Source organism: Meleagris gallopavo, chromosome 1, assembly GCF_000146605.3.
Source record: "Meleagris gallopavo isolate NT-WF06-2002-E0010 breed Aviagen turkey brand Nicholas breeding stock chromosome 1, Turkey_5.1, whole genome shotgun sequence".
Taxonomy (NCBI): domain Eukaryota; kingdom Metazoa; phylum Chordata; class Aves; order Galliformes; family Phasianidae; genus Meleagris; species Meleagris gallopavo.
In genome coordinates, this window is record NC_015011.2 from 46,549,686 (window position 1) to 46,557,859 (window position 8,174).

Consider the following 8,174-nt stretch of genomic DNA (forward strand, 5'->3'; position numbering starts at 1 on the left):
TTTTGCATAGGACACAAAACAACCATCACTGAGAACCAGAGTAGGATTTGACCTACTGACCTAGGCTTGAAATAAAACAACAACATGCAGAAGTTCTTGTCTCCTCAGTAAAATCATCTTGTATGTGCTTTAGTTTATTTTGTTTAGCAGTGTCCCATTGAGAAAGGTTTAAGCAGGTGCAAAAAATAAAGGTTTTCCTTTTTTTTGCTGGTAGAGAGCTAATTCCTCTGAAGTCTCCTGTGCGCAGGCAACCTTCTCCTATGCGTTGGGAGTCTCCGCAGCTGAGTATTTCCACGCCTCTGGCTCTGCAGAGCGTTAATTCGGATGGGAAGGACAGCTTTGTTGATGACATTGAGCCTTTCATTCAGTTCTTCTAGCCTTTTCCGTATTGCCTGGACTTCCCTCACAAGATTCTCCACAGCCGCAGAAACAGGGCGGAGACTGCAGAGAAAGTAATACAGAAGAGTAACTCTGAGGACTATTCTTGAACGTGCAAAATAAATTGCCAGGCCTTGTGTTTCTTGAAGAAGGGAGGGCCCTTCATGCTGAAAGAGCTGCAAGCAATTAGTTAAAAGATGCTTCCAAAACTTCAGCACTTCCAAAACCATAGTGCTGGTCCATTAACAGACCAACTTCTTCTCCCTGCACAATGGCCAAGTCCATTAGTTGATCTGTAACACAATTCATTTTTCCAGCCTGTTCTCACAGGATTGAGGAGCTGAGGGCAGAGTAAATGTTATTCAGAGTAGTTCTTACTGTCATTGCAATTGAGAATATTTCCCAATAAAGTGTGATCAGGTTAGTCAGTTTACTAGGGTGCCCAGAGCTGCCAGCATAACAAATACCAACAGTGGGATTCATCTCTCTACACCTGAACAACTTGAAAGTTAAGGAAGATTAATCCTGGTTGAGGCAGGACAGCCAGGGGAAGTCAAAATCTTGCTTCCAGATGAAGGGAATTACCTGGAGATCTCCGGCAGCAAAGACTCTGGGTTGTTTAGCAGGATGTGTTTCATTTGCCAGAAGATGCTGTTTCCCCATTTCTCAAGTGTTTGAGTAATGCTGTTAATGCCTCCTATGTTGACTTTGTCAGCTAGGTTAGCAGCATGGCCATGGAAAAGAGGAAAATAAGTTTGACAGAACAAGAAAATATGAGCCAATAATCTAAGTTTAATTCCCCTCCCCTTCACCTCAACAGTGAGTTGCAGTGAAATGCCAAATATTAAACATATGGAGGATCTAAATTAAAAAGCATTAAAAAACTCTCCCTCACAACATATTTCTCTGCCTTCTGTTGCCAGAGTTTTCTGCTGTCACTGGATGCTCCAGCGGACTATTTCTAAAATCATTTTTCTCCAAAAATCTCAGTAGCTACCCAGGAATCAAGAAAGAACACTCATGAATGAGCAGTATGTGTCCCACTCCAAGGACAATATATGCAAATCTTCAGCCCTGAGTTAGCAAATACCTCCCATGTTGACCCACCACCACCTCTTACCGCCTTCTCTGTAGTCCCATTTCAGACTGTGGTCCAGAAAGTCCTCCTGTGATTTACTGCAGGGCAAGAGGATGAAGAAGAGGAAGAGAGGAAGAGTCACCATGATGGTGGTTCGTAGGACCTTGACTTTCCCCTGCTCTGTGGAGACAGAAAATCTTGCTAGCTGCTTTATTTCTCTCTTTCCTCTCTGTCTCTGTCTCCCATTTGCGACCTGAACACCAAATTTCTCTCTGGTAATGTATTGCTTTGAAATATTTTTCAAGCTGCTCAGCATGGCGTCTACAGAAGCGAGGGACTTTTTTTCAAGGGCACAAAGCACCTTACTTTTTTTCAAGCTATTGGAGACGCTTCCTCAGTGGGCAGCAGCCAGGAAAGTAGCTTCACTTGGTATGTAGCTATGCTAGGATAGCACCTAGCACTTACTTGCTATAAATGTTATGTGAATGTCGATGGGAGGCACTAAGAGACGCAGAAATAGTTACATCCCCGCTTTACAGTTAGAGAAAGCAAGGCACAAACTAGCAAAGCAATTCATCAAGGATTTAATACGGGCAAGAATAGGGAGTTGTTCTCTATGACCTTGTTCACAACCCAGTAGCATAACTGAGACGATGCCCTGTGATGGGGTCTCAGAGACAAAATACAACCAAACAAACACCTAAAAAAACAAAGCCACATGCTGTCTCTCCTTTGCTCTGGTAGACCTGGGGGGGTCTGTTCCTTATCTTTCAAGTTCACCATCATTCCAAAGCACATGGAAGTCAACTCTAGCCTATAGGCCCTCCTGGACATGTACTATCTCTGAATGCAAGGGAATAGGTTAGTCTTTCCGCAGCTTCTTGTCCTGCTAATTTGTTACTCTGTCTTGAGTATGCAAGCCTTCAGTGTTGAATTCGATATCCATTTTTTTTTTTTATGTCACAGTCAGCTGTTCTGGTAGAAACTGGCTGGAAATATCAGTTATATACATATTGCACACAGCAAACAGAAAATGTGCATTGCCAACTTCATGAGTTTTAGTGATGATTTCAGTCATCTGTAGTCACAGTGATGGAAAGCTTGTGTGAGAAGCAGGCACATTCAGAAAACTCAAATTATTCCCCTGTTTGTATACATGCATCAAAAGCCTAAGACCTTGCTGCAAAATATGAGGACATCAAATTGCTTTTTTACCATCAGATAACCCTCATTTTCTAACCATCTGGGAAGAATTCAGCCACCTCAAAACCTATTGGGAGCTGTACCAAATAAAGCAGAACATAAATAAATCCTTTTACTTTGCGCTGTTCTTACATTTAATCACTTGTGTATCTTAATTGAAACTGCATTTATTTTTCCACATATTCAAATACAGTAGTATGAATATAGACATACTGATGGAAAATGTCTTGCTATTCTAAAAATATTACTTTCCACCTGTCAGGATATACTTTGCATTCAGTATTCTTCTTCTAATTGTGGTGTTCATTTAAAGGAAAAAAAATAAATTGCCTTCTTCCTATCTCACACATACACACACCTTTTCTTCCTCCCCCAGCTGACCCAGAGTGAGCTGGCAGAATGCAGATCTCTAAGAAAGTTTGATGATGTCTTTGAGGCACATAAAGAAACAGTCTCTATGGACGTTTTTGAAACTATCTGCACTGACACCTCAACCTCTGCCTCTCCAGTCTTCCAGATAAATACTCAAGCCTTCGGACTTTTTTTTTTCCTTCCTTTTTCTTTTGATGACTATGCGCTGCACATCCCTTTTTAATCTTCCCTGATGGGAAAGGATTCATTAGACAACAATGTCTTTAATTGCAAACGATTTTAAAATGCTGCCAACAACAAGGAGACAGTGTGGCCTTCCAGCTCATTTTAAGACATCCTGAAGAGACTGGCCACTCCTTACCCTTTCCACATACCATCTGTTTCAATGCCCTAGGGCTGGAATACTTTGATCATTTTGTATTTAATAAAAGCAGGATTGTGATGAGTTCCACCTGTATCTAGTACTGAAAGTCCAGCCGACTTGACCTCAAACTTTTCAAAGCATCAAGCATCCAAATGGATCACAAGACCGACATGCTCTGTTTGCAGAGCCCCTCAGGGACCAGTTTATTTGTAGCTTTGTTACCACGTTTCTGAGTGCCTGCTGTAATTTGATATCAGGATAAACATCAGGTTGTAAGCATTTTGAAACAAATTTCCATATCTCAGATACTTACACAAAAATCAAGCTGTCTTCTCTCTCTTAGGTGGAACTGTAGAAGGCAATTGAATATTTGCTAGGAAGGTTTCTAGCAGAAAAAGTCTGCAGGGTCATCTGTAATAGGAACCAGATGCCAAGCCTAAGTATGTCTTCAAAACTGTCACAGCGTTGCACTGGAAAATACTGTCAGGGTAGAAAGCAGATTCACAAACACTCACATATTTTTGGATGAAAGCTCTTTTCTAAGTCTAGAGAATAACAATGAGGTAGTAGCCTTGTTACTGCTACTACTAATTACAGTAATATGGCATGTTTTCTGACAGAAAATTACATCATATTCTGTCCTTGGAGCGGGGTAAGCGCGGTGATTCACTGTCTTCATGTGAAAGCAATGAAGACAGACACATTCATCACATTATCACACAATATTTTTTTCTTTTCATCTCTCAGTGCCTCACTCCAACATGATAGAAAAACTTCACAAGCCAAATACCCTGAGCACAGCACAGCCAGGATCCAAGCCTGAATCCCTGTCCCAGACCAAAGGAGTACTGCCAGAATCTGAGCACCCATCCCTGTGCCCCAGTGTCACTCACCCCTTCTGTCTCTGACTGCTATACTCCATTTCCAGTAAGCACACAGCAGAGAACAATGACAGAGCACTGAGATTTCATTGGTAGCCACCCCAGGTTTCGGCACAGAGGGGAAAGCAGGCAATGGCTTGAGTTCCCTACTGCCCATGGGCTCTGCTGGCTGCTAGGATGCTGGGGAATCATCCAGGTTATGCTCTCCTGTTGCCAAACACGGCTTCCTTTTGGAATACATGCTATCCCTGCCTCAGACATGTGAGATGTTGCAGAGTGGCTCAGAGCTCGCCTGCCCTTGTGCAGCAAGGAGGATTGAAACCTTTGCCTGCACTTCTAGATGCTCTGAACATACGCTGTCCTGATGCCATATGTGAGCATCCATTGTGTTAGATAAGCACATGCTTGCTTTGAGGTGAGGGCTGTTGATTAGAGCTAGCAGTCACTGTGGTGATACATAAAATGAAGGATTTTTTGCTGTAATATTGGGCTGCCAGTGAATTAGCTTTGTGGTTTCCATTTGAGACCTGTTCTACTCTCATAATTTTCCCAAGTTCCTTTCAAGCTCCTTTCAAACTAAAGCTGAAGAGTGATACTGGATTTGGGGGTATTTGCAGAGAAATAAAATATATTTCTAAGTGAATCAGGGAGCTTGTTCTCAGGTAAGTCATAAATGCATAAAATATAACTTCTATCCCCAATAATAGTAATGGACATTTAAACAACAAAGTAAGTGTAAGACTCTCAATTTTGTAAAGAATCTTGAGATAGAATAAGGATGTTTTGGAGGCTACTAGAATTTTTCTGTCTTTATTTCCATATAGAATACTTTAAGGATATTTTAAGGTCATGTTACTTACACACACAGCACTGAAATTTTCTGTTTTATGTATAAAATCAAAGAAGTTTCCGGCGCTATAAACGAAACAGTTACACATAAAAAAACATTTAGTAGCTGCACACAGTATCTCAGTTAATACCAGTTCTGCTAGAGCTCCCAAGCTAAGATTCTGAAAAGACTTTGAGCTTTGTAGAGGAGAGAGCTGCCAAGTCTGTAAGTTCAAAATAAAGCAGGCGCAAGTCCTCCCTATAAAGCGGATGGCATTTGTTAGCTCTCCAAGCAAAAGAATGGGGTAATATCAACATTAGCATATGGCTGCGGTATTATGTAATGGTGGAAACTTCAAGAAAAATGCCAAAAGCAATTTAAAAATCAGAGCCAACAATGTTAACCCAGCTGCTCTGATACATCTGGAATATCACCTGTTACAAAAGCCCTTATGAAGAATCCCTCGGTTTAGATGCATGTGAGTTAAATGCTGTACGTTGGTACACATTCAGATGCCTCTTTGGGTTACTCAGCCATAACAATACCTTTATGTTTTCAAGTTTGACAAAACACCAGAGTAACAGTAGTGCTTTTGCATATAGTTAAGAGTTACACTGCTCATTTTCTACCTGAATGTTCCATGAGATCAGAGCACCCAAATCCAGGTGCAGAATACACATCTGTTGTATATCATGACATCGGTCAAGTACATTTTGAGGAGATAATATACATTTTCTGCCTCTTCTCCAAGTGTACCTGCCTTTTCAGGATGTGCCTCATCTCCATCTTCACTAAGAGCTCCCTCCTAAGAAATTTCCTCTCTCTCCCTGGATAGGCAAATACAATTCTGGCACTCTCCATGTCTGTCTGTCTGTCTGTCTGTCTGCCTCAAAGGATCTGCTCATTCTTTCTCCCACCTCTGTTCTCTGGAAATGTAGGTAGCAATCCTCCAGCCTCCAGGTCTACACCACTCTGCACACATTCTCTCCTCTCCTGAGTCCTTCAACCCAACAAGCTCTTTTCTAGGCGCATGGGGTCATATCCTCCTCAGGAAGAAAGCAAGCACTCCTGGAAAAGAAGGCAGAGAAGGGCATACAGGCATTACCTGCAGTCTTGAGGACAGTCCTTCCGGAATGAGATTTCCAAACCTCTGCCTGCTTGCTCCTCTTCTTACCACCCCCTCTGCATTTCAGCTTGCACTGAGTGACGTACTCGTCATTTCCCTGTTCTTTGCATTCCCACAGCCTGCTCCAGCTGCACCTCTCCTGCCCCTCCCTCCCACTCCTTCAGGCTGGCCATCCCACCACGCATGGTAGCCTCGTGGGAAGGGAAGGAGCATGGAGCCCCTTTGAAAGCAGCCCTGCCCATGAGGATACCCCTATCTCTCTTTGCTGCTGGTTCTTACAGGCAGTGCTCAGCCCTTCCAGCACAGCTATCTGCCTTCTCCTAGTCACACTTTCCACTATGCGCTTCTTCTCTGGCTGCTTGAACCCTCCAGCCATCCAGCCACGAATTAGTTCACCATGTTGTTCCTGCCTCTTAGCAAGCATGCCAATTAATTCCCTGCTGATTATTCACTCCCAATGTGCACTGCCAAATCTATTTCTGGTGGAATAAACAAGGAGGGATGAATCGACAGCAGGGTTATTATTTTTTTCCCTTGCTCCTCCTCCTCCGGGTGTGTGCCTGCCAAGGCTAACAGGCTCAGGTCTGGTCAGCACTAGACAAAGTGATTTCCAAAGAAATGCAAGGTATTAAAAGGATGATTTTTAGGAAGCAGGAGGTGAGGCCTCAGATCTGATCTCTTCTGTGTCACATTGACATTTTTCAGTGATTTGAGGATGTGCAGCCGCTGTGGCCCTGAGCAACACAGTTCCTGTACATCTAGGCTCATGACTAGACCTACGGCACTGCTTGCAAGTGCAGTGGCCAAATCTGCATTCTTCCTTATATTACTTATCCAGTATCAGTTGGCAACAACACCCTCTCTGCTTCCTGACCAGGCTATTCTGATTTAAAACTCTGCTGTCTGTGGCCAAAATGTCTGTGCTAAGTAGTGAAAAAAAAAGGTCCTTTTCCACAGGGCAAAGGATTGTCCAGCCATTCAGAATAAAAACCCAAGTCCAGAAATAACGGAGCAAGAGTCTGTGTGCAAGTTACAGTAAGAGCCAGATCCCCAGCTGGAATGGACTCAGCATTGAGGTTGCAGCAGGGCAGTGCTGGTTCACCCAAGGTGAGGAGGTAATGGGCAGGGAAACTGAGTGGGCTCCTCCTGAGTATATCTATAAACATCAGCCAGTGCTTTGCCAGCCCAACTCATGGAAGAGGTCCACCACGAGGGCTACCTATTTCTCTGACACTGGACACTAACAATTCAGGCTGCTCTTGCCTGCCTCAGTCCCACTGGCTTCATGGCAGGGAAATTTCCGAGAACACTGCCCTATTACAGAGCCATGCTGAAGCAGTATGACACTCAGTTGCAGAGTTATAAAACGCCAGTTTTCAAAAGCAGCACACAATACACAGGCTTAACACAAACCAGCCTCCGGAAGAACTGGAAGGTTGTTTTGTCAGGCTTCAAGCAAGCAAACAAAACGTCCAGGCAACAAGCAAATAACCCAATCATCTGTCTCCAGCTGTTCCCTGTTTAACACTGGGCAAATGCAGTCTCATCATGCGGGGACAATAGGACACAGACGAGCCCTGAATGAGCCTGCTGGGATATCCAGATGAACACAGCAGGGCACTCTGAGGCACCCCAAGTCCAGACTGTGCTGGTGAAGGGTTGTGCTCAACATCCCAGACTTGTGCTGGCAGCAGACTGTCTTTGTGCAGTTCTTGGGATTACTGGGGGTAAAGAACATGAGGGGGCTGCAGTACTTTCCTTCTCTCCCTCCTGCTTGCTACCATCCACATTTCCAGAAGTGTGAATGAGGAGAACTGGCCAGCTCAGACAGGGACACCAGCACCCATTTGCCACTTCTGTACTGAGCTAGGCAGAGATCAGGAATTTCATTAGTACAATCAAACAACGAGAAACTCACCGTTTCCCTTTCCCCTCCCCTCCCC